Source organism: Artemia sp. Qi Xiang Cuo, unplaced genomic scaffold (assembly GCF_049724085.1).
Source record: "Artemia sp. Qi Xiang Cuo unplaced genomic scaffold, ASM4972408v1 HiC_scaffold_2952, whole genome shotgun sequence".
Lineage (NCBI taxonomy): Eukaryota > Metazoa > Arthropoda > Branchiopoda > Anostraca > Artemiidae > Artemia > Artemia sp. Qi Xiang Cuo.
The window spans coordinates 62,964-89,202 of record NW_028300350.1 but is presented as its reverse complement, the minus strand read 5'-3'; the positions used below and the strand labels follow the sequence as shown (position 1 = coordinate 89,202).

General features: G+C 34.6%; 1 long non-coding RNA gene across 1 annotated transcript; it reads left to right on the top strand.

Annotated features, from left to right (window-relative positions):
- Nucleotides 1–557: 557 nt before the first annotated feature.
- Nucleotides 558–26,239, top strand: LOC148938764 (uncharacterized). Its single transcript, XR_016143629.1, has 4 exons — nucleotides 558–713; nucleotides 12,975–13,430; nucleotides 17,568–18,068; nucleotides 26,124–26,239. It is a non-coding gene; the product is annotated as an uncharacterized LOC148938764 (long non-coding RNA).

The window sequence follows — 26,239 nt, the reverse complement described above, 5'->3', positions numbered from 1 at the left end:
ATTATATAATATATAATTATAATATAATAAATTAAAAATTTCTACAGAGACAGAATTTTCTGGGAGAGAATTTTCTAGTAGGGAATATTCTTCAGGGGAGGAGAATGCTGGCCCCGAGTAAATTTGGAAAAGTGTTGATGGGTCTGTTTAAGTGCTTTTCTTCTCAGAAGCGAAAATTATAAAATTATGGAAACTACTTTTAAAATTTCTAAATGCTTGATTAAATCTTTTCTAAAAGAACCTCACTTTTTCACCTCCTCGCCCTCTCAAGGTAAAAAATATACCCGGAATTATACATACATATATGACTACATTAAAGTGATTAGTGCTATGTACGAGAATAACACTGCTGCAGTTAATGTAAGAAATAAGGATAACAGCTAATTTCGTATTAAATCAGGAGTTAAGCAGGATTGTATTCTATCCCCTTAGATCATTTTGATAGATTCTGTCTTAAGAAGCACAGGAAAGGCAATGGGAGAGCCTGGAATCTAATGGGGAGGAAAATCTTTCCTGGATTAGATTATGCTGATGATTTACGCATCCTAAATGAAAGTATGACCAAAATGAATGAACTTTTAGAGGTTTTGCAAGTTCAGAGAAATGACGGCTTCTTAAAGAACAGATTTTTAATACTGACGTTTTCTAGCGTCAATTTCAAATATTAGAAGCATGGAATGGCCTTGGCAGTACAACTTTCCACCTTTTTTCACGTTAGTAATGCCAAATCTCTAAGTTACGTTGTGTTATCTTGGAATAAAGAGTAAATTTAACTTGTAACGCTAAAACTAGGGTATAAATTTAGAATTCTGTCACCTGATAAGGAGACATGTTAAGAAAACAATTCTTACTTTAAAATATGTATAATGATCCTAGTTCTTAGCCTATGTTATCCAAGGGAAGAACCTTTATCATCAAGTCTTTCCTCTAAAAATCCTTCTTTTTCCAGCTCAAGAGAAAAAGTTTCCTAAAATCACTGTGCTGAGATTCAATGCTTAAGTCTTTTGAAATTGCTGCCAAATAGCCTAAGTTGTTTTATAGATAGCATTCATGCCAGTCTTTTTAAAACTTTTTTTTAAAGAGCAGTGGTGCAAATACAAAATATTTGGTTAGGTTAGGCTATAATTTCAATATACCACTGTCTTTTCTTTAAACACATGCTATGTCACACGTGCTAAATGCTATCTATAAAACAACTCATTTGGTGGCAATTTCAAAAGACTTAAGCATTGAATCTCAATTTGGTGGTTTTAGGAAACTTTTTCTCTTAAGCTGGAAAAAGAAGGATTTTTAGAGGAAAGACTTGATGAGAAAGGTTCTCCCCTAGGATAATATAAGAACTAGGATCATTATACATATTTTAAAGTAAGAATTGTTTTCTTAACATGTCTCCTTATCAGGTGCCAGAATTCTAAATTTTTACCAAAACTAGATCTAACCAAAGTAATCCCAGTTCTTGGACTGTGCCAAATGTTCTAATGAAAGTTAATATCTCTTATGCTATGCATCAATAGTAGGTGCCTAACCTTGTCTGTAATGTAGATGCTTTTTAGGTAATTGAGATTTGCTGATAGTCTTGTTGGGATTGGGAATGGGTTTGGATTGTTGGAATTGGCTTGCTACAATCTTGGGTAAATATTTGGCAGTCCATATTATTGAATTATGAATAAAGTAAACATACCACTCAATACCTTTTTTATGCTCTTTCCAAATATAACAATAATTTTTGTTGGAAATGAATTTCACCTCCATCCTTATATATTCCAATTCAGGGTATATAGTCTATTTGCACATTAGGGGGGTTGAGGTAAAGTTTATTTCTGATGCAAATAAGAGGTAAGTTTAAACTTTGGCCCCCCCACCCCTAATTTGCAAATATATACCCTGAATTGGTATATATAAAAGTGGGGGTATAATTCATTTCCAACAAAAATGATTATTATATTTGTAAAGAGCATAAAAAAAGGCATCAAGTAGCTAGTATGTTCACTATTTGTAAGTCAATAATATGAACTGCCAAAAATTTACCCAATCTTGTAAAACTTATTTATCAATATTTAAGCCTAAGCAAAGCTGCCAAACATCAAAGCATATATAGATGTAATTATAGCAATGCTAAAGAGTTACAGGTTTTGTAAAGGAGATTACGTAACTAAACAAAAGTATTGGCATTTAACTCATTAGGCAGTTTTGTAAATATTTCACAGTTCATGTTATTGACTTACAAATAAAGTAAACATACCACTTGATGCCTTTTTTAATGCTCTTTCCAAATATAATAATAATTTTTGCAGGAAATGAATTGTACCCCCACCCCTATATATACTAATTCTGGGGTATATATTTGCACATTAGAGGGGGGGTAAATTATATTTCTGATGTAAATGAAAGGTAAGTTTAAACTTTACCCCCCCACCCTTATGTGCAAATATATACCATGAACTGGTATATATAGGGGGGGGTAAAATTTATTTCCCACAAAAATGATTATTATATTTAGAAAGAGCATAAAAAAGGCATCAAGTGGTATGTTTACTTTATTTGTAAGTCAATAACATGAACTGTGAAACATTTACCAGCAATTTTATGTTTTTTTTTTCAATATGGCAGTTATTACCCTAGCAATGCACCCCACCACTTGAAGTTGCCAGATATAGGTCAATTCAGGATACCTACCTCCATTCCTTCTCCCTTTAGAGGGCCCTGACCTTTGATGACCTTTTAAAAATCTATGTGTTATAAAAGTGAAACCAAGCAAAATAGATCTTCTGCTTAAATGAAGTACAACAAAATTGTTTTCAGCTTAACAACCTTGCTCAGTCCCAATTTATAAGGTTTGAAAGATATGCAAATACATTTCCTAAATTTTGAGAAAAAAAAACATTGATATCACTTAAAATTCTACTCAAATAACAGGAATTGCATTTTCAGAACTAAAGCCAGAGAAAAAGAAACTGATAACTCAAAATTAAGGTAAAATGTACTTCAAAATACATTCCCATGACATACTTTAGCCTATAGACCCATCCCTGAAAGTTTCATTTTCCTACCTAACCCCTTTCCAAGATAGCCAAAAGTAGCTAAAGTAGAATTTTACCCTTGACCTATGAAAACTGCCCTGTTTAAGCAATTTTGTCAAAATATACAAGATTTCATGACAGACATTAAGACAAGATGAACACACTGCTCAATACTTTTTTTTAAATAACAAAATAGGTCAACTTGTTTTTCTAAACCAAATAGGCCTAATCAATTCTCTTGGAAATACGCCATGTAACCTAATGGTCCCAACCATAGCCCAATTCACACTAAAAGAAAACACTAAAACTATGAAATTCTTACCCTATAATATGCAGCATGTATTTATTAACTTTTTAAAATGGTTTCAAATAATAGTAATAAATTCCAAATAATAAGCAATAAATTCCAAACTGAGAAGGTAACCAGTTTAATAAAGGAGCCCTATTGTATGACTACATTCAAGTAATGAAAAAATACATTATTAAGGTTATGTATGGGATCATCAGGGAGGGAGGCACATTTGCAAGTGAAATGAATATTATATTTAGAATGAGAATACAAGCAGTATGTTCACCTTGTTCTTATGTCACTTGTGAAATCCTGTATATATTAACCATGATTTTAATAGGATTATTTGATAAAATATTATTTAAAGATTCAGATAACATGAGGAAAAACATGACAATGTGGTTAATAGTAACAGGCTACATATTATAAAGTTATTTTTTTTTGTAAAAAAACTTTGTATATTTATCTTGATGGATAAATATACAGTATACTCTATATCTTCAAACTATAGTTTTCACAAGCAAAATTCTTTTCTGTTTTATGATTTTACAGCAACTCATTTCTCTCAGAAACTATATTATTTTACAGCACAGAAAAGAGTTGCTCTCTTCAAAAAAGTGGTGTGAATATCTGTAGTTGGCTGTATAAGTATCTGTTAGGGGGAAGGGGATCAAGTTTAGCAATGATCTTTTATTATTGAAATAAGTAAGTGTTTACAATTGTTTTAAAGCAGTTTCCAAAAAAAATTGGTAAGTGTTTTCTATTGATGGATGTTGCTTTTCTACTTGTTACATGTTTTCAGCCTGGCAAGTTTGCCAATGACAATTTTTGGTGATGGATTTCACAGGGAACCAGCAGCTTGTGATTAAAGAATAAATTTAATCAGCAGCTCTTGTAGCTGGGGAAAAGGTATTCTCAACCACGAAGTAATAAGCAGCCAGAAAAGAAAATTGTTCCTACAGGTGTCATCACAGAGTATAACAAGGATTGAAATCCTTAACTTTCTCCAAGCTGTAATGTAAGGGAAATTAAGGGACACAAAAGACTATTGGTAGAGCTGGGATAAGATATTTGTTTTATTCACTGTCGTGCTGATCAGTAATCAGCCAGGTTCAGATCATTATTTTTCTTTTCACAGAGCTGGTATATGAAGAAGAAAAAAAAATAGGACTATTCTGGGCCTTATTTAAATTTCATAGTACATAAGTTTGTGATCATGATTTATTCCATAATAAGATTACTAGACTCATTGAATTTATTAAAAAAAATCTATCAAAACCAGAACAACAATGTTAATGCAGATCTGCTCATCCCAATCAATGCATATTAGTCATGTGTTGTTAGAGACATTATGCTGTGAAGCTTCCCCCTTTCCCCCTAAAAAAATTTCTTGTAGATTACTGACCCACAATGCACAATTATCATCTAGGAAGAAGAGAAAATGTTCAGAATAGAGCAAATTTCAGGCAGATAAATAAAAAGTAAGAAGAGACAATAGAAAGAGTACTAGCTCTTGTTGCATTAATAATGTATACACAGTACACATATGAAATTCAACAGATCATTGAAAAAAAAAAAAACAATAAATACTAAGTAAACCTTCATGATTACCTGCATGCTTGGGGATAATTATGGAATCCCCTATTTCAGCAGATCTTGCAGCAAGCATAATTTGCCAAACTTTGCATCTAGTTCTGAATAACTAGTAAATTTTTAAAAGTAAAGTAGTAGTAAATTAGTAAAACTATTACTAGTAAAGTAATAGCCTAGTTTTGAATAATCAGTAAATTGTTCACTGAATCATACACTGTATGCATCTTTTCAGTCTTTTCCCTCACTTTAAGGCTTAAATAATGTGGGCTTTTATTAGGTGTTTCAATGTAATAGGATTATTTTAATATTCTTAATTAATTTCTGTTTCTACATATTTTGATAATTCTATTTAAGTCACCTTGGAACGATAGACAATCAATTTTGTTTTCTTTATTTGTACATCCTATTAACCTACTTTTAAAATAATGTTTGAAAGTTCATATGTTAAATTAAAGAATGCTGAATAGTTATATTTAAAAAAAGCTTTTGTAGTTTTTTTTGGCATGTGCTGTATGCTGCATGCTGTATGCCTGTATAAAGAGTGAAATTTAATGAATCTAGGCAGTTATAAACAGAGAAGGAATATTTGTCAGACAGGTTGCATGGGCTTAGCTGAAGATTTTCAAGGGTGGGGGGGAGGGGAAGAGGGCAAATTTATGATACTTTGTCAGACTTGAGCCTTATTCTTGAGGAATTTTCTAGGGGTAACATGGACCCTCTTCCTACACCTATGGGCAGGTAGCAAGAATAAAAATTTCCTGAAAGACACATCAAACAATTTTTAGTATAAAATTCAGTTATTAGGATGTAGAGACTAAGATTAAGAAAATATTTGGGTAATCAATATAATATGAACACTAGGCTATTTTCATTAATATTCAAACAACCTCACATAGCAAATCAAAGGCAAAAAATAGAAAAAAAAAAAAAAAAAAACAACAAAGCACATACTTATCAGCACTAGAATCTCTAACTGAAATGGTGTAACTTTTATCAACAAGACTTTAAAAGCTAGACCACTGTTTAACTAACAGTGTTTGGCAATTCCTTTAACAATTTCTTTGGATACTGGAAGAACTCATTATTCTTTTGTGTAGCATGTGGTTGGATCTTTCAAAAATATTGCTGTAAATAAAGTTTTGGCTCTCATGCATGAAGTATGGATATGCCCCAAAAGCAATTGACTACAGTGCCATTCATGGGTGCAAAGCTTTCAAGGTTTTTTTTAGAGTGCTTGTGCTTTTCATATTGAGGTTAATTTGATTCTAGTATACTAGAAGTGGTTAATTGTGGGCTATTTAAGACTCTTTCAAACTTATTTTTATGAGAGCTCAGACCTCCAAGGAACATTCCATAGGTTAGTGTGGCCCAAATTTTTGCCAATATTTTGTCTATTTCCTGGATCAATTTCCAAAGAAATATACATGTGACTCTACAGAGTAAAATAGTAAAGCCTCACAATATACTTTAGGCCTTAAACCCAACTCAAAATGTACCTTATCCATATATTTAAAGATAAGAATAATGATTGGGTTCATTGTTTGAGCTCATGTCTTGGCTTACTGTATTAAGGAAAATACTTCTGGGAATGTTGTGTTGCTGCCTCTAGATGTTTTGAAGAGTATGCTACCATAATTCATTTATACAGTAGTAAGGTATCTAGAATATATGTTAATTCAAACGAAGTTTTAGTTAAAAAAATTATATTTAAATTATTGTAATAAATGAAAGAGTTAAAAAAAAATATTCTAATTTTTATGTGGTGAAGAATGGTGATATTTGCTGATTTCATATCTAATGTTCTAAGAGTACATGACCTCTTTTTGTTGGTTTTAATCCATATTATCTTGTATTTTATCACAAATGTTTGTTTTCTAGTTGTTGGTATCAAGTTGTATCTGGCATGGGGCCTAAAATGTTAGCTAGTCAATCCTTTTTTATATTTTGACCACACTTCTGTGAAAAAAGACATTAGGTATAAATCCCTGAACCCTGCCAATACTTTGCAGAATCTAAACATATATGAACTTTTATAATGTAGACAACCATAGTATGGACTATTTTGTTAGGATTGGAAATTATAGGTTGCCCCTTTCTGTAAAATTCCACGTCCTCCCCCCCCCCCATAAAAAATAGTCATCCTTAAAATTCCAACTTGATCCCTTAGACAAAAGAGGCTATGCTTTCCAAACCACATATAAAACTTGACATGTTGCCCGCCTTTAGGGAAAAAAAATTAGCATGATCTCTTGTGAGTGTTCAAAAGCCAATTGACCCATACAATCTACACTAGCCAGGAAAACTGTTTTACAAAACTTACTGCATCATGTCATAGTTTTGAGGTTAAATCTTACTAGTATTTGTCTTTTATAGATTGTCAATTTAAAAAACTAAATAGCATTTTACTATCTTTTTGTGTACTATTTGTAAAAAAGAGATGTGATAATATAACACCATATTAATGTTAATAAACAATGTTCTTAATTGACTATCATGATTTTTTGACCTTTCAGACTCCTATACTTTGGTCTACTTTATCTCGATCTAGGAGAACGTGATAATTTCAACCCCTCCTTCACTATAACCCTGAAGGTTAAATTTATTTTCAGTCAAGTTTTTGGAACTTGATGAAATCAGTTTTTTTTTCTTATCAAATTTCCCACACTAACCATTTTATGTTAACTTAAGCATGGGATTTAAGAAGTTTTAGGAAGTGGCAACTATTGCTGGAGATATTCACTTAGAATATTTTTAAAATAATGGAGACCCAAAATCCAGGGATCAAAAAGAGCTATGCCCATAAATGGACTTAGTCATGCAGGTCTTTTTCAGCTTATCATGGTCATATTCCACATTCTTCCTGCACTGACAAAACTTTGTGTGTTTTGTCTGTCTAACACCCAATTCATCCACTTAGCCCAGTCTTTTGATGTAGCCTATTTCATGCTTATGAAATTTAAGAGAAGGGAAGATTTAATTTGATGTAAAACAGTCAAAAGCTGTTTTCCCAGCTTGGGCCAACGTTGACTGAAAGCTATATTGGGACTCAGTTACATCACCACCAGTGAGAAATCTACTTGAGCCTCGTTTTCAGGCACCGGGTTCAAACACGGGTTGCTATCGAGTTCTACATCAAGCGTTTTTAGGGTTGCGGGTTCAGCAGGAATCTGCTTCTAAGCGTTTTCAGCTGCCAGGTTCTCCCCATGTTTGAACCCGGGTTCCTTGAATCTGAGCTTCGTTTTCAGGCTCAATGGGTTCGAACACGGGTTGTTCTCGTCTAGTGCATCATGCGTTTTCACAAAGCGGGTTCTGAAGGAAAACACGGGGTTGAAACTTCACAGATGAAAACGCTTGATGCTGAGGAATAGAATTACCCTCTCAGTTACTCGGACTATCTGTCTTAGTTTTTTCTACAATTAGCCATGTATTCATGCCTACTGCAATATACTTGAGGCCAGCCTAAAGGTCTTTTCACTAGCAGATTCGGCTGAATCTCCTTCGATATCCAGGGATCACATCCATGATCTTTTCATAATTTGTCACGTTTCACTAGAAGCAGCTTTCGCACTTGACGGATTTCAGTTGGGACATCATCGCTGATGAACAGGTTGCTGTTGTTTCCAGTGAATGTCTTATCCTTAAGCTTGCTAGCATTCTTCAATATGGCAAACTTATCGTCTTTTTTATTCAGTGTCACCTTCAAAAATTTACGGTTGCTATCATAATGAGTAACTGTGAAATTTACTTCGGGCATTTCCAGCCCGTGACGAACTACCTCTATGAATAGAACTTGAGCGTGGTTATTATCCTTACAAGCTGCGTTCCATATGATGACACTATTTTCTAGCTTTGCAGCTTCCATTCTCACAACCCGAAACATATAATCTTCCTTTTTCCTTCTTAATTCCAGTATTTCATCCGTGCAAGTTTTTATTTGCATTTTGAGGCTAGAGGTTTCATTCTCAATCTTTCCAATTTTCGATTCAGTATTATTTATCTTTTTCGTTTGTAGCGATTGTTCTTTTTCCAAGTTATCCACCCGTGCGGTAAGAGTTCCTAATTGATTGTTGATATTGTCCAACTTATTTCCATTTTCTTTCACAATATCAAGAATTTGCTTAAAATCCGCAGCTAGTATCGATATTTCCGGTTTTGAGCTAGAACTGAGTCCTGAGGCGTCAAATAAACTGTCCATGCCTTCTTGCTTAGCACGTCACATCTAATCACAAATATATCAATAATCCTTGATATAATATTCTCACATAAATTCACTCCACACAGAGGTCTTAACTACGTCTTATTCTGACGAGAGCATTGAATGATGAATAATAATCCTTATTATTGCCAAACTGGAATACCTCACTTGGATATCTTATGAAATTAACTCAATTTAACAAAGTCAAAAGTTCAATTAATGCAATGGTCAGAAGCTCCAGTCAATTCAATTTATCCAGTGACGTCACACATTCCACTAGGTTACAGTTACTGAATAAATGTTTAAATAATTTATGAGACGTAAAAGCGTTCTCACTATTTCGTAACTACTGAAAGAATCCAGTGTCTAATTAAATCAGAATAAAATCCTTTACTGACAACTAGTTCAAAACTGGGATTAATCCTTTTTAAAAGAATAGATAGATCTTAATTGTTCAAAGACTGAATCAATACTGATAAGAAAAAATACAAATAAAGGCAGTCTTTCACTGGAATAAACACGTGATCATCGAAGGACAATTTCAAGGGTACTTTCGCCAATAATCTGCTTCCTATATCTCTCATTGGTTTTCTACACCGCGGACACTGGACTAGCAGCTCCGTATCACGAGGATAGATAGCGTTGCAAATATTTTGCAAACTTATAAAAACATTCCCGTATATCCTTAATAACCGATGCAGTAAGAAGAAACCAAAATGGAGCAATGGCGAACAAGTGCCACGTCAAGCTGTTTCACGTCTTATGTTTTTAGCTTTTCTTTTGCTGACTTTTCACCCAAGTTTTTTTTTTTTTCATTTGGCCATCGCTACTACCAGAACTGCACCACAGTATTGAGGTGTTTTTCACCCACGGAGGTACCTTTCATTAAAAACTAAAAAGTTTTTAAGAGATATGTTATTGTATTAGCTTCCATTTATCCAATTAAAACAATCGGAGTTCATTTTCACTGATCTTGGTACTTTAACGACATAATTTTCAATTTCAGCCACAAATCGATTAAAAAGGCACAAAATGCACTTAAATTAGTACCTTCAGCATGGGACTGTTTTTTATTATAGTCAAAATTTGGAAGATCAATACTGTTAATATACTGTTGCAGTCGCTTCATTAATTTTTATCATTTTCATCACTTTTACAAGCTGTTTCCCGAGTTTTTTCTTCAAAAAATATACAAAAGAGTATCGACCGTGGTGATTGAAGTCAACAAAAACAAGTATTTCTAACCTAATTAATAGTATTTATACACCTTAGCTATAAAAACCCAGGCTATATATTACGGGATACAGGCGATAATTTGAATGACGTTGCTAGCAGTATTAATTTTTAGCCTTGAAATAAACCATAAAGTTTTATTAACATATAATTGCAATTTTTGAAAGTAAACCATAGAATCAAAGGTTTAAATTCAATTATGATATAAATTAAATATATGTAAAATTCGCGGTTGCGAAACCGCTTGCTGTTAAACCACAAAATCATAATATTCCTGAGTGACAAATGTAATTAGCTGTTTCTCCTTTTTTAATTTATAGTCTCCTTTGTATGTTTATACTACAGTTATTTTACATTATAATCTCTTCTTTATAAGTTAATAAATTAAAAGTTTGAGCTGAACTATTCCTGGTAGCTTACAAATTAATAATGGGATAATGATGACTCTAAGAAAAGAATACAGCTTTGGCTCTATCATAAACTTTTTTACCGTGAATGTATTATTGTACTTTTAGTGATGGGGCAAAACAACTGAACTTTGGATCTATCGTATGCTTTTCGGCCCTGAAAGTATCATTCTTCTACTGAATGAAACAATTAAGACCGTATCCCCAGGGGGGGGGGGTCAGAGTTTGAACCCCTCTCCGAAATTTCTGTCCGACTTTTAAAAACATAAAAAAAATAAATATAATCAAATTTTTTATGTGTGTTTTTTTTTATTATAAGCCCCCCCCTCTCCCCGTTTTCACTGCGTACAACCCTTACTATTGACAACCTTACAATGATGAGTATAATCACGAATATCCAAATAATAGGCCCGTTGGGGCAAATCAGGGAAATTTCCTTGATTCTGATTTAAGTTTCTAAAGTAGGTATCTCCCCCTCCCAATTAAAATCCAAAAAACAATAGTTTAAATATCTTAATCGCAATGAGAACTACTCTTTGCATTCCAATTCTTAATAGTGGTGCCTTAAAATAACCAGTCTGGCGGGTATCTATCCCGGTATCTGCAGCATCTCCAGTTTGAAATTCCATATTCAGTATATAAAAGAGTTTTAATGCACCTGTACACCTGTTTTTCCTGATTTTTTTCAGAGTTCGAGAATTTCTAGATTTTTATATTGGAGTAAATGCATCCATCAAAATTAATTTAAATATCTACTTTAGGGTCAATACCCAAAGTTATTCCTGGAGGAGGGGCCTAGACTGGCAGAAAACCTTATCTTTATCCAGTTTCTAAAAAAATTCCCCACTTTTCTTAGAATTTAGAACTGCCTTATGTTGAATATAGCCTCTCCGAAATGTTATGACCCTCTCCTTTAAATAAAGGCCCATGTACGTGCCTCAGAAGAGGATTGCATTTCGGGATTCTAGGATTCCATCGAAAGATATCCTAGATTTTAGCCCCTTTTCCGTATATCAAGTTTAGCTTTTTTCACCTTTGATAGAACAAAAAAACAAAACAAAAAAAAACAATCCCAATTATTGAAAATTGACGAGCAGAGTAAACCCTTGGACGACAGGAATAAAAAGGGAAAGCCGCAGCATATACTATCTTGTGAGGACGGAAGTCTACTAGTTTTATAATGAGAAATGGTCGTTTGGCTTCAGGTACCCGTCGTATAACATCACATGGTGGTTTTCAGATTAGTCATTGGCTAGGAATTAGGAATACTTGCTATATAAAGAAGGATATTGCATTAGATCAGATAAATTTTTCAGACTTTTTCCTTTAAGTATGCCGATGAGGGTTGCCAACCCTAGTGATTTATCGCTATTTATAGTGATTTTTTACGTTGCATAAACAAAAAATCACTAAATATGCCCATAAATCATTAGACTATTGAAGAAAATTATTAAATCAACCAGAAAATCACTAAAATCTAGTGATTTTTTTGTCACTCGGGGGCAACCCTAACGCCAATTATCTCGTCTCCGCTATAAGGCTGCTTCCTGCCCAAATATATCCTCTACCGACATACCGTTTCCTGACAACATCTTAATATTGTCTATATCCTTTTAACTTTAATCTGTTCCGCTATACAATGCTGCCTGTAGCTGAATTGTCATTAGTACTTTTACATCTTTTAATTATATTGACGATTTAAGTTCATGAAATTCAGTTCCAGCTCAACTGACAACAGTGCGGAAATTGCAGTTAAACACTGTTGCCATGAATCCATCTTTTTTCTCACCATCGTAACTGGTTAAGCTCTTTAATAATTAATTCATATGACCAAAGACAGACTTTACGTAAAAAACATAAACCTTCAATTTTTAATAGATAGATACTTCAACTATTATGCAGGGGTTTGGAAACGCCACTGCAATTTCGTTCCTACCAGATTTCTACTTCTCTTGATGAATAACAAAGAAGACCAGTTTCCAGCCAACAACTTGTGAAGTTTTGAACTCATGAATAGGCTCGAATCTGTTGTAAATTTAAGCTGTGATTTGAGAAAGACTGGTGAAAACATTAATGTATGCGGTCAATATTGATCACGCCGGCGGCACGCCGCCGACATCTTACCGGCGGCGCAGCGCGCTGTTTTTGGCCTTGCCGCCGCCGGTGTTTCCTCATCGGCACGGCACCGGGGTCTAGTCATAAGGCATCGTAAATTGAAACTTGTTTTTTTTCTACAGGCTCAACCTTTATTGCCTGAATATCTGGAGAATTGCTGGTCTTAACGTGGCCATCGGTGATTGGAAGAACTTGTGATGTCTCACTGCGAGTATTTGTACCTTTATTCATATACTCCTTGAGTTCGGAGAGATATTTTGGAAGCATTTCTAATTACTGTAACAAATAAAACTTGAACACGTCTCTTTGATTCTGGAAAAAAGTCAAATGTTATTTTTGAAAAATCACACGAGAGTTCTAAAGCAATTCAGTAATCTTAAGAACAGAAATAATTCCTCAAAGTGTTAAATTAAACGCTCGTTTTGTTACATTTTATGTTATTGAATATTATTTATCCAAATATTTTAGTCCCTTTCTTGACACGTTAGAGATTGTGATTAGTCAAGCTGTTGTGTTTTGTTTGCGACACATAAGAGTTTTGTGACGCTATTATAAACATTATTAAGGACGACAGTGAGGTAAGATCATAGTCGAACACAGGGGCATATATATATATATATATATATATATATATATATATATATATATATATATATATATATATATATATATATATATATATATATATATATATATATATATATATATATATATATATATATATATATATATATATATATATATATATATATATATATATATATATATATATATATATATATATATATATATATATATATATATATATATATATATATATATATATATATATATATATATCTATATATATATATATATATATAATATATATATATATATATATATATATATATATATATATATATATATATATATATATATATATATATATATATATATATATATATATATATATATATATATATATATATATATATATATATATATATATATATATATATATATATATATATATATATATATATATATATATATATATATATATATATATATATAGTGATGATGATGATGATGAGTGAGTGAGTGAGTGAGTGAGTGAGTGAGTGAGTGATATATATATATATATATATATATATATATATATATATATATATATATATATATATATATATATCATACCCTGAAATTATCATTCTTCTACTGAATGAAACAATTAAGACCGTATCCTTAGGAGGGGGGTGGTCAGAGTTTGAACCCCTCTCCGAAATTTCTGCCCGACTTTTAAAAACATAACAAAAATACATATAATCAAATTTTTGATGTGTGTTTTTTTTTATTATAAGCCCCCCACCTCTCCCCGCGTTCACTGCGTACAACCCTTACTATGGACAACCTTATAATGATGGGTATAATCACTAATATCCAAATAATAGGCCCTTTGGGGCAAATCAGGGAAATTTCCTTGATTCTGATTTAAGTTTCTTAGAATTTGAAAATGACATTGATAGTGGAAATTTCGAATACAATCCATTTCGAAACAAGTCACAAATTGAAGATGCTTATTTAAGTGGTGGATTATATGATAAAAACAAAAATGGTGGTTAGTATAATATTTTATTTATACAATACTCATGTGCATGCGGCTAGAATGGTTTTGGGACAATAATACCCTCTTAATATCGGATTTAAAATGAAATATCAATAAGAACCATATTAATAAATGGGTGTTTTATGCCACTTTGGGTGAAAATCATATATTTGATGTGACTTAGGTAGGGGTGTGGTCCGTATTCCTTAAGTGAGTGACAGACCACACACGGCCTAAAATAACGAGTTTAATCACGAATCATTAAAGAATAGAATCAGGATTGTTACTGACTTAAGTTACTTAGAAATTGAAAATAATTGAGTGCAAACTCTTGATTTGCAACAAAATCGCATATCTAAGACAACCGGTCAAAATTTTGAGGATAATGTCTTCTTCCAAATTTTGAGTATAAATTTTTTAAAGTCAAATATTCTAAGTGAGACCGGGGGAAGTTCCACATGCTTTTTCTCTTATCCGGGCTGCAGCGGTAGCTAGCAAGCTAAAAAAGACAACGGGTAAACGGAGGCGAGATTAGTGACAAAGAAACTAGAGGCCAAGGAAGTTCAGGGTTTGACAGAGGCAGCGAAATCCTAGATTTTAACATTAATAGAAGAAGACCATATTTTTAGTAGCGAAAATGGTCAAGGTTAAGCAGAAACACCGAAAGGATAGATTTTAAAATTGACAGAGCAAGGCCATATTTTAATAGCCGAAAAAGGAGAACGGATGAACAAAACGACCTATTAACTCTATTAGCAACAAAAAGACTAGAGGTTAAGGTTGGTCAGGGTATAGCAGAGGCAGTACAAGGCTAATACATTAAGAATGGCAGGGGATCGCCATTTATGAATAGAGGGAAAGGAGAACGGAAGAACGAAGGAAGCGTTAATGACCCTGAGAATACAAGTGATTTCACAGTTACTAAGGAAGCAATCATTGCTGAAATTGAGCATCTACAAAAATGACTTGGAATCACTTTGAAAGAGCTCAATCACTGCAACAGAAGAATTGAGAATAATTCTGCTTTTGCGTAAATCATGGCAGTATTGTCGTGAGTATGACATCACGTCAGTATGAAATTACTTTATGCCAGTATGACGTCATGGCCACGCAACAAAAATGACGTGGTTTTCGATATATAAGAAGCGATTCCCCATGAAGAATCTAATTCAAAATGTCAAACGTTATTAAACATATATTAGTGAAAGGGCAAATAGATTATCAAAAGGCAGAAGAGCAATTTCTGCTTCACAGTTCTAATAATTTGAAAGAAGCCGATAATATAAAAAGCATTGTAGAGGTTACAAACACTACGTTAACCAAGAAGTTCCGTGAAAAGGAATTAGAATTCCATCATAAATATGGGTCTTCTCATTCAAATGCAAGATCCATTATGGCCTTCCATGGAACAAAAAGCCTTGAAGCTATAGACTCAATTCTTGAGTCTAATTTTCACGAACTCTTTATTAAGAGAAAAAGATTTGGATTTGGGCACTACTTTGCAAGTAACCCAACAACTGCCTTAAAATATGCTGGAAATACAAAAAGGGTCTTATTCTGTAAACTTTTACCTGGGAAGTCTTTAAAAAGAAAAGTAAATGAAGACGAAAACGAACCAATATCCGGCAATTTCGACTCTGTGATCGTCGAAGATGAGGAAGAATATGCAGGTAAGATATATGCTATTCCAAACAACTTGCAAATTCTTCCCAAATACATTATAGAATTTGAATAGATACCACTTTGTTCAAACAGTGGTATGATGATTGGTCATCTGAAAAGTGCAAATAATCTAGTAAAAAGGAAGCAATGAAAAAAGATTAGTATGGCAGGAAGGAGAAAGAAAAGAAGAATCTGATCAAGAAAAAAATTTAAAAGTGGCAGTGGAAGGCCGTATTTTAACAGAAGAAGTGCATATCCCCCTAACAGAAATAGAGGCAGTTCGTATAATGGGAGTAGAAGTAGAGGAGGGCCAGACTTTAAAAGAGGCATAGAAATTCGTGATTTTAATAGAGATAGAGCAAGGTCCAACTTTGAGAGAAGAACGTCTAACTTTAACAGAAGCAGAGGAACACCAAAATTTAACCGAGGCCGAGAAAGGTTAGAGTTTAGTAAAAGTAGTGAAAAAAAAGATTTTAAAAGTGGCAGTGGAGGGCCATTTTTTAAAAAAGGAAGAGGGTAACAACTAGCCATGTGATTTACGGAAGTAGTGCAAGTCACCCTCATAGTAATACTGAACTGAAGCAAGATTCCCATGACTCCAAAGCTAATAATTTCGTAGACAGAGGTAGAAGAACTAGAGAATTCAACAGAGAAAGAGCTAGTAGTTATAGTAAGAACTCAGGTAAGGATAACGAGGGAGAGAGACGGGGCTACAATAGAGAAGATTCCCACACCACCGATACAAAAAATTTCCTTGTCAGAGGCAGAGGAACTACAGTTTTCAACAGAGGTGAAGGAAGTTAAAATTTTCACGCAAGAGGAAGCAGCTATAACAGAATCAAGGAGGAATAATTCAGGAATCCTGACTATGGAGACATTTTCATCAAATTCTGCTTTAGGCAACCCTTTTAGGATACAGTATTGGAAACAAACAAAATTATGAAAAGTCTGTGTTGCCAATCCTTAGTTTTTCAAGTATTTAAATTTAATTTATTGTAATATAGTTGTTAAAAAGAAAATAAATTTTAAGATAAGAAAAGTAATATTTATAACATTTTATCATATATATACATATATATATATATATATATATATATATATATATATATATATATATATATATATATATATATATATATATATATATATATATATATATATATATATATATATATATATATATATATATATTTTATTACATGACGCCATTTGCAATATATGCCGTCATAATATAATGTTATGAAGTGCATTAACTCTTAGCGAATTTTCCCAGACTTCTGACCTATCTAGATCGTTTTTTTATGGGAGAATATCACAAGATACCAATTTTCCCGAAAAAATATGGAGCCGTATTCGAGAACTGACACACACAATTATTACTCACATATAAAGATAGTGTATATATATTTGTTATCTTATTTAGTTTTTGAATGTTATGATTTGAGATTTTTTTGTCTTTTGCCAGCGTATGTGACAAAGCGTCATTAGCCTTACTTCAGATCAGATGTCCTGATTTTAAACCCCTCAAGGAAAGAAGTTCTTATCAGTAATTTGTTTCAAAACAAGGGAAGATTATCGTAACATTTGTCTTCACTTGGACTTTGGGAATGAACACAGAAGTAGCAATAGTAAGTTTGAAAAAATGAAACAGTTCAGCTCACCCAAATAATTCTATGACTGGTAATGCTGACCCTCATGCACAGCTAGAAAAAGTGAAAAAAACAAATTTATTTGAAATAAAATACGGTAGTGTAAGTGGTGTAAGCAGTTTAATACGTCAGTATTAAGTGCTTCGTGTCGACTTGAGAAGATATGTTAGTTCCAGTCCTACACTAGTTTCCGGACCATTGCTTTGGCTGAGCAATTTTGACAGACGTTCTGACGTTTTGACATTGACTTTTTGACGGAGGAATTCAGGCACTTCGAACTGGATTCACAAGAAGTTTCAGAAGCTCATGTCCCAAGGGTAAATAAAATTTATTTAATCAGGACAGAAGGATGAGGTATATAGTAGGGTTTAGGATGAGTAAGGATAAAGGGTTTCCACCTTTAAATCTATCTCAAAGCGTACCAAAATCTAAAGTGATATTGGTGCGTTTTTTGAAAAGTAACAATGTATTTACTATTGCAAATACATTTGTTTCGAAAAATAGTTATTTTTAACTATAAACTTGATTTGTACTTGTTATTGTTATAATTTAAAAAAACATTGTCCAAAATGTAGCTTTATATTGCTTTCAATGAAGCACAAATGACATTCTAGCTTTTGAGGGGAAAAATCAAGATCGTAATAGATCTAAAGGGCGAAAAAAAAAAAACAAACAATGACATAAATAAATGTCGCTTTGAAATAGTGAAACCGAACTGAGTAATTATCAAAGAAGACTTTTTTCCTGAAAACTTGATAAGTACTTATGAATTATTTTTTATTGTTGAGATAAACATACAAATAATTGCTGAAGTTTCAAATATTTAAAACGATTTTTATTATTTAAATAGGGATTTTAATGCCCGGAATGGTAGGAACAGGGATAGATGGTATCGTATCCTAGGAAAATTTAGAGTTGGAAAATAAAATGCCATCGGTTAAAACCTGCTGCTATTTTGTAGTTAAAACAATCTAGCCATTGGTAATAAAGTATCACGTAGTAAACAATGATGTCATATTGTTATACTATCACTTCAGCACGATTGCAGCAGCAGCTGCAACCTAGTAAACAATGATTTCATATTGTTATGATGTCATTTCATCACGATTGCAGCAGCAGCTGCAACCTAGTAAACAATTATGTCATATTGTTATGATGTCATTTCATCAGGCTTGTAGCAGCAGCTACCACCTAGTAAACGATGATGCCATGTTGTTATGATGTCATTTGAGCTATCTCTAAAACCATAATACTGATGATACTTAACCCCATTTTTAATGAAAGTTACCCTTCCTTTATGTAATATTTGTACTTCATTTTCTTTCACCATTACGTTAGACAAGTTTTCTCATGCCTTTTGCCTTATCAGCTGTTGGGATTCATTTATTGTCTTGTATAATTTTGCAAGAGGTCATATACAACAAAAACTTCCTTTCCATATATCCTCCTTGAATTGTTTTTGCTTCAATTACGTTGTTACTTAGCTCAGTAACAACAAGGTATTTTTATTCCATATACCCCTGAAATATTTAAAATATGCATTAGCATAGATTATAATGTATGCACCTTGTATTAAAAATGCAGTTTTTCTTAGAAAATTGATCCTATCTTTTTTTTTGTTACAAAAGGCACTATGTTCAGCAATTTCCTTTAAAATAAGCCATTAAAAAGTTCCCTGTAATATTCCAGTTCCCCGCTATCTGCGGAGAAGGAGAAACGAAAAAAAAAATGATTTTGATGCTGAATTTCGTGGTTTCAGCCACTTTCCTTGTTTTCAAGCCAATTTTAGGTATTTTTCTAGCTTTAGTTCAGAAAGTAGAGGTTCAGTTCAGAAAGGTTCAGTTTACATAATAACTTTAGAGATTCTGAACTGAGACTGAAATAAATTCAAAACTGGATAAATTCAAAAAGTAGAACTGTTACTAAGACACTATAAGTATTTTTGTATCTTATATAATAAGTTTAAGAATTTTGAACTGAATAATGAAATAAATAAATTTATTTATGAATTGTTGAAGTTGAAGTCCATTTATGAGTTGTCTTAACAGCATGCAGAATATACTTTTATTTAAAAGCACGATGGATAGGTTGTCATCTCTTGGGGTATGAGTATAGCATTGCTCGTTATAAATCTTAGGGGCATTAGAAGTTTTGTCTGTTTTGTTTTTAAGTATATTTGGCCCCTGATCGCCTGAAGTTTCTGCCTTTATATAGCCCATCAACTAAGACAGAATGTTTTCTATTTAATCATAATCTGACTTGCATCAAAACTTAGTCTTTTTATCCAGTTCGTTAATCTTGTTTGGTTGGGGGATGATTAATTGGGAATATTAACGATGATCCAAGAATAGGATTATAAACAAAGAAAAAATGAAATCAAAATCCATTTGAGAGAGGGCCTTGCAATCGGCCCCAAAAATCCACTACCCATCCTCGCTGGGACGTTAAAGAAGTGTTTTTAAAAAAAGTAAATTTATCATATTTCTGGCCCCTTGCCTAGGAATATCCTTTGACCCCTTCACCTCCAAGCTAAGGGAAATTCAGGAAATTCTTTTCTACAGAATGGTTCTAAAACCAAAAAAAAAAACACTTTATGAGCTCAATCTTTTCAAAACTGTCCAGAAGAATAACTTGTTTAACAATTAAGAGGTTACCAAACCCCTCTATTGCCCTCAAAGCATAGGTTAGTTGATAAATAAAACGTAGAACAACCATTTTTAAGAACAATAAAATATCCCAAATAAGAGTAATTTACCCCATTCCCCTACATGCTTCAATTATTAGGTAAAAATCGTCCAGCTAAAGCAAATTCTAGAAGGTTAGGTTACTTTACCCCTACCCCACTCCTAATGAGCAAATATATAGCCCAAATTATATTATTATATAAACTCAAGTATTGTGAAAACTAAAGTATTTCATTATGATTAACCTAACTTTACTCCTCGAGTGTGTTCTGGATTGTACTGGAGTAACAACGGAATTTTGACATCAATAGTTACTTTTGAGAACAAGTCGTTAAAATTAAAGAAAAAACTGTAGTCCATAGTAACTGAAATATTACATTAAAATGTAATTTTGCACAGAGACTAAATCATCATATGCATGATTATGTAATATGCCTATCATTTGACAAGATAATATAATACTATGAAGACTAATCGATATAATGCAACTTATTATATAATACAATTATATATAATACAATATAATATACTATATAACATATTATACAATCATATAATAATTATTATATAATAATTATAATAATTATATTATAATTATAATAATTATATATTATATATTACTATATAATAATATTTTATAATACTTATTATTATAATACAATTGCAACATCATCTTGCATACGTAGATGCATTTTTTTTCAAAAAAAGGATTTAATTCTAACATGATAAAAAAGCACACAGATATAATTATATAAAATACATCATTTTAAAGATTGTAAAAAGCACTTAAGTTATATAAAATGCAATAATGTTTCTAGGGTTTTTATGGTAAAGATTACACATGGAACTCAACAGTGGTACACTTATATATAAAACTGAACTGAGCCCTTAAAAAGCCATCTATGATTTTGTGTGCCCCGTTAGTAGGGAGATAAAAGGACACTCTATGCCACCTATGCAAAAAAGGGATGTTCCCTGTTTCTCAAGTCACTGGACTATAAGTAACCCTTTAAAGATTTTCGATCCCACATAATTTTTCAGGGTTTTTAGGCTATTTTTCGAAGTTCTTGTAAATCTGTTTTCAAAATTACATTTTACAATTAAGACTTTGGAGGTAATGATGCTCGTCCGGAGTTAGTTCCCATGCAAATTGGCGCATGAAGAACGACCTCCACGTGCCTCTGGATACCTGGCTAGCCACCAGAGAACCAAATGCATCTAGGGACGGTTGGGTTGGCAGCCCTCCTCCTGAAACTTCTATTGCTACGAATGGAACCAGAAATTCAGCCTCGGATATATCATCTCAAACCCCGTATCGACCTCAGACCGCCCAAGGAAAATCCCCTCTGAACATCGTTGACCAAGGTGGCACCAATGTGGCCATCTTGAACGTCCTGACGCTGAACCAACCCGGTTCGAAGCTTCTTTGAGCAAAAGAACTTAAAAAATATAAAGTCACCATAGCTGGAGTCACCGAAACACACCTCCCTGGACATGGTGAAGAGGACATAGGTGAAGGACGCACATTGGTGTGGTCTGGCGGTAGCCAAAGAAGAGGAGGCGTTGGGCCCTCCTGGCATTCTACGTGCAGTGCTGCACGTAGGGCCCTCCTGGCATTCAAACCAGTATCGCCTAGACTCCTGACCGCAAGACTGGATGGGAAGCACGGCAAAATAACTGTCATTACGTGCTATGCCCCCACAAACGACGCTGATGAAGAAGACAAAGACGATTTTTATAACCTGCTTAGTTCTGAACTATCTTCTGTACCTCCCCATGACTACCTCCTCCTCCTAGGAGACTTGAATGCAAGTGTTTCAAGCGAATCAGGCCTGTGGGATCTCGCTGTTGGACCTGTTACAGTGGATAGCCTAAATGATAATGGAGAGAGGCTGCTGAATTGCTGTCTGGCCCACAATCTAACGATTGCGAACACATGGTTCCAGAGACCAAATATAGCCAAGTACACCTGGTATAGCAATGATGGATCAACAAAGAAGATGCTTGACTACATCATCGTACGTCGACGATGGCTGTCGTCTGTCCAGAATTGCCGCACCTACCGTGGCGCCGAGCTCGGGATCACCGACCACCGGCTTGTAGCAGCCAAAATTAAGCTCCACCTCAACGCTAGGAAGAACAGCCAGTCTTCTCGGAAAATTGATGCCGGTCGCATCCAACAGGACCCCGCTCTGGCTGAGCGGTACCATGTGGAGATATCCAACAGATTTGAGGGTCCTTGGCCACTGCGATGATAGTGAAGTTGCATGGAAGTCCTTCAAAGAGAACACTCTTGCGGCAGCAACTGACGTTGTTGGAATGAGGCAACGGAATAAAAAGAACTGGATTAATAATCACTCCCTTGCCATCATAGAGCTCAGGAGAGAAGGTCGTCTTGGTAGTGACATTGCCACATACATTCTGCTAAACAAAGAGCATAATTCTATGCTGTATGAAGACGACACGGCATTTATTGACAGCAAGGCATCCGAACTGCAAGAGGCCACCAAGAAAAAGGACAGTGGAGCCACCTACAAGATTCTTCGTGAGCTGTCAGGTCAGCACACTCAAACTACGTCATACCTTCGAAGCGCTAGTGGTGAGAATATCTACGACCAATCACAATGCCTTCGCCAGTCGGAGGACCACTTTGAGAAACTGCTCAACTCAGATCCACCAGACCAGACGGACCATGAGCTAGCGGCTGCTGTGGCTACTACCATACCTGCTCCTGATGGTCCTGAACTTACAGCGGAGGAGATAAAAGCTGCCACCCGCAAGCTAAAGAATAACAAAGCGCCAGGAATATGTGGCCTAACATTGGAATTCCTTTAAAATGGGGGTCCAGCCATGATCCTCTGGCTACAAATGCTGTTTAACCTTGTGTGGCACTCTGAAAAATCCCCTCAGACTGGAAGAAGGGCCTACTTGTGCCAATCTACAAGAGGAAGGGGAGCAAAGAAGAATGTAGCAATTATCGTGGCATAACTTTACTCTCATTTCCTGGAAAGCTCTTCGCTATGCTGCTTCTCAAACGGGCAACAAGATACCTCCATGCCCTGCGTCGCCCCCAGCAAGCTGGCTTCATGCCAGGCAGGTCCACCACCGAGCAAATCCATACGATTAGACAACTAGTAGAGAAAGCTCTTGAATATAACAGGAAGGCGTACATTGCCTTTGTCGATTTTCGATCTGCCTTCGACACTGTCGATAGGCAGTCACTATGGCTAGTCCTCCAGTCTGCTGGCGTACCCACGAAAACCGTCCGTCTCCTCGAAGAGCTGTATAATAACATTGAAAGTGTGGTGATCGTAAATGAACGGCTTTCCGCATATTTCAAAATAAAAAACGGTGTCCGGCAAAGATGTGCTGCTGCATCTGAGCTTTTTAACTGTGTAATAGACCATGTTCTGAATAAAACGCAGCAGGATCAGTCGTTTGGCACAGGCTTTGCTGGAAGAGTTTTTTCAGACGTCGACTTTGCCGACGACGTGGCGCTAATATGCAAAAACATCTGTGACCTTAAAACTACACTGGAAACACTGGCCTCTGCCGCTGAGAAACTCGGTCTGAAAATAAATTGGTCGAAGACCAAGATAATGCCCGTTGAGAAAACGCCGTCCAGCCCCCTGTCATCTGTGGAAATTTGTGGCCAGACTGTAGAGGTAGTCAAGCAGTTTACCTACCTTGGTTCAATTGTCTGCTCAAACAGAAGCCTAGATGCCGAAATATCAGCAAGAGCGGCAAAAGTAAACTCTGTCTTCGGTCGCCTTCTAAAAACAGTCTTCAATAAAACCCAGATCAACCATCTCACCAAAGCACAAATATATTATGCTTTGGTTGCCAGCATTATGCTGTAGTCTTCCGAAATGTTGCTACTGACTCAGACACAGACGCTGGAGGTAGATGCCATCCAGAAGAAACACCTCCGAAAAATCGAAAGCCCCCGATGGCCCGACAGGGTCTGAAATTCGGAAATCCTCAGGTCCTTCAAACTCCCACCCCTGTCCGAGCAGCTTGAGTCTCGCTCGCTGCGTTGGTATGGTCATCTGCTCCGTCTGCCGGCCCAAACACCCGCTCGGCTCATCTTCGATTTCGACCCAGCTGCAAACGGCTGGAGGCGTCGTAGGGGAAAACCACGCACCAGATGGGCGGACGTCATCCGTGATCGGCTTGCCTCCAGAAACATCAACCCGGCTGAAGTGACAACCCTCGCCCTGAACCGACCACTCTGGAGAAGACTGACGGCGCTGACGACTGGTTCCCTCTACGCTGGTGACGCTGCCGAGCAAGAGCTTTAAGTAAGTAAGTAACTAAGACTAATCAAGAGAATAGTTACCATCCCTGAATCAGCCACAAATTGTATTTTTTTTTCTTACTAGCCATTCTTTTTAAATCTGTTTTTTGATTTTGTTATTATGGGCCGAGGTTTGTCCTGTACTAGGTGGCATGTACCTCTACAACCATTATCATTAAAAGTAAGCTTGAAAAATCAGTTGTGTAACGCACTAAATCGATTTTAGCAATATTTTATTTTGCGTAGCACTGTAGAACGTGTTCAGGGTTGCTAAATTAGCACGAAAGTGCTATTTTAAAACCATTTTACACTATCTCATTCAGGGCCGGATTTCAAGCTTTAACGCTTTTAGGCCCAACCGTTTTGACCGATTCTTTTTTGCGAAATTTTTGGGGAAATCCCTGAAAATTCGGGGATAGTTGGATCACTGAAGAGAGCGCAACTGATGAGCCAAAAGTAACGCAAGAGAGAGGATATACAAACTCTCAATTACTATTCCTGGGAGACATGTAACAGTCTATAAGTGGCCACGGAATTCCTGCGTTGTTTTAAAATCACTTTTCTCTGAATAGGCAGCGCGGCAGCGGAGTGCCCCTGGCACATTGAAAATAAATCACATCAGTCCAGTTTTGTTAAGAAAAAAATCACTCATTGCGTTTAGTTGTTAAGAAAAAAAAACACTAATTGAACCTTTTATGTACCTTTTTTGCCCTTTCAACCCCAAAAAACTGAAGTTTAATCATTTTTCACGAAGTGAGCAATACTTTACATCTCAGAGAAAACCTGTTTTTCATGTAGCATCTTTGGAATTCGATGCAGTCTTTCTCGCGTGTTTATCGGATTCTAGACAAGTACCAACGTTATATATAAAACAGTTAGTCTTCAATAATGGAAAAAAGCAAATTCATTAGTAACTCTCTATATAAGCTCTATATAACCTTATTAAAATTGTCAACTGTGAGTTCCAATCAGTTTTTTTCCGATCTGGTAGTAATTTTGATCAATGATTTTTTTTTTAAATTATAATAATTTTGGTCGCCTCAACACTTTGTGATTGATTCAAGTGATAAAAGCTCTACTACAAACACTAAAATATTTTCGAAACTTTTTTCCTTTTTTTTCAAATCCATTCTCTCCAGATGTAGAGTATAATCCATTGGCTAAACACAACTTACCGTTTATTTAGTTTTGAGTCAAGATAAAATAATACTTTTACCAGTTCTTTGGATTGCCCATTCAAATTTGTCTACTTTATCTACAAAAAAAGCATATATAAAACCCACCAATTGAATTTATCTTGAAAAACGCTTCAAACTCCTGTTTTTAACCAATTTTTGTCTTACATTATATTTTCCGGTATAATTTTGGTATATATGGAATTGGCCAAGTAGTGCACATCAACCGTTTTTGATACAATATGGAGCTATTTACCAATTCATCCACTATCACAAACAATCTAGTGATTTGTCATGATGCAGTGGGTAGGTTCAAGAGAATAAATCCAAGG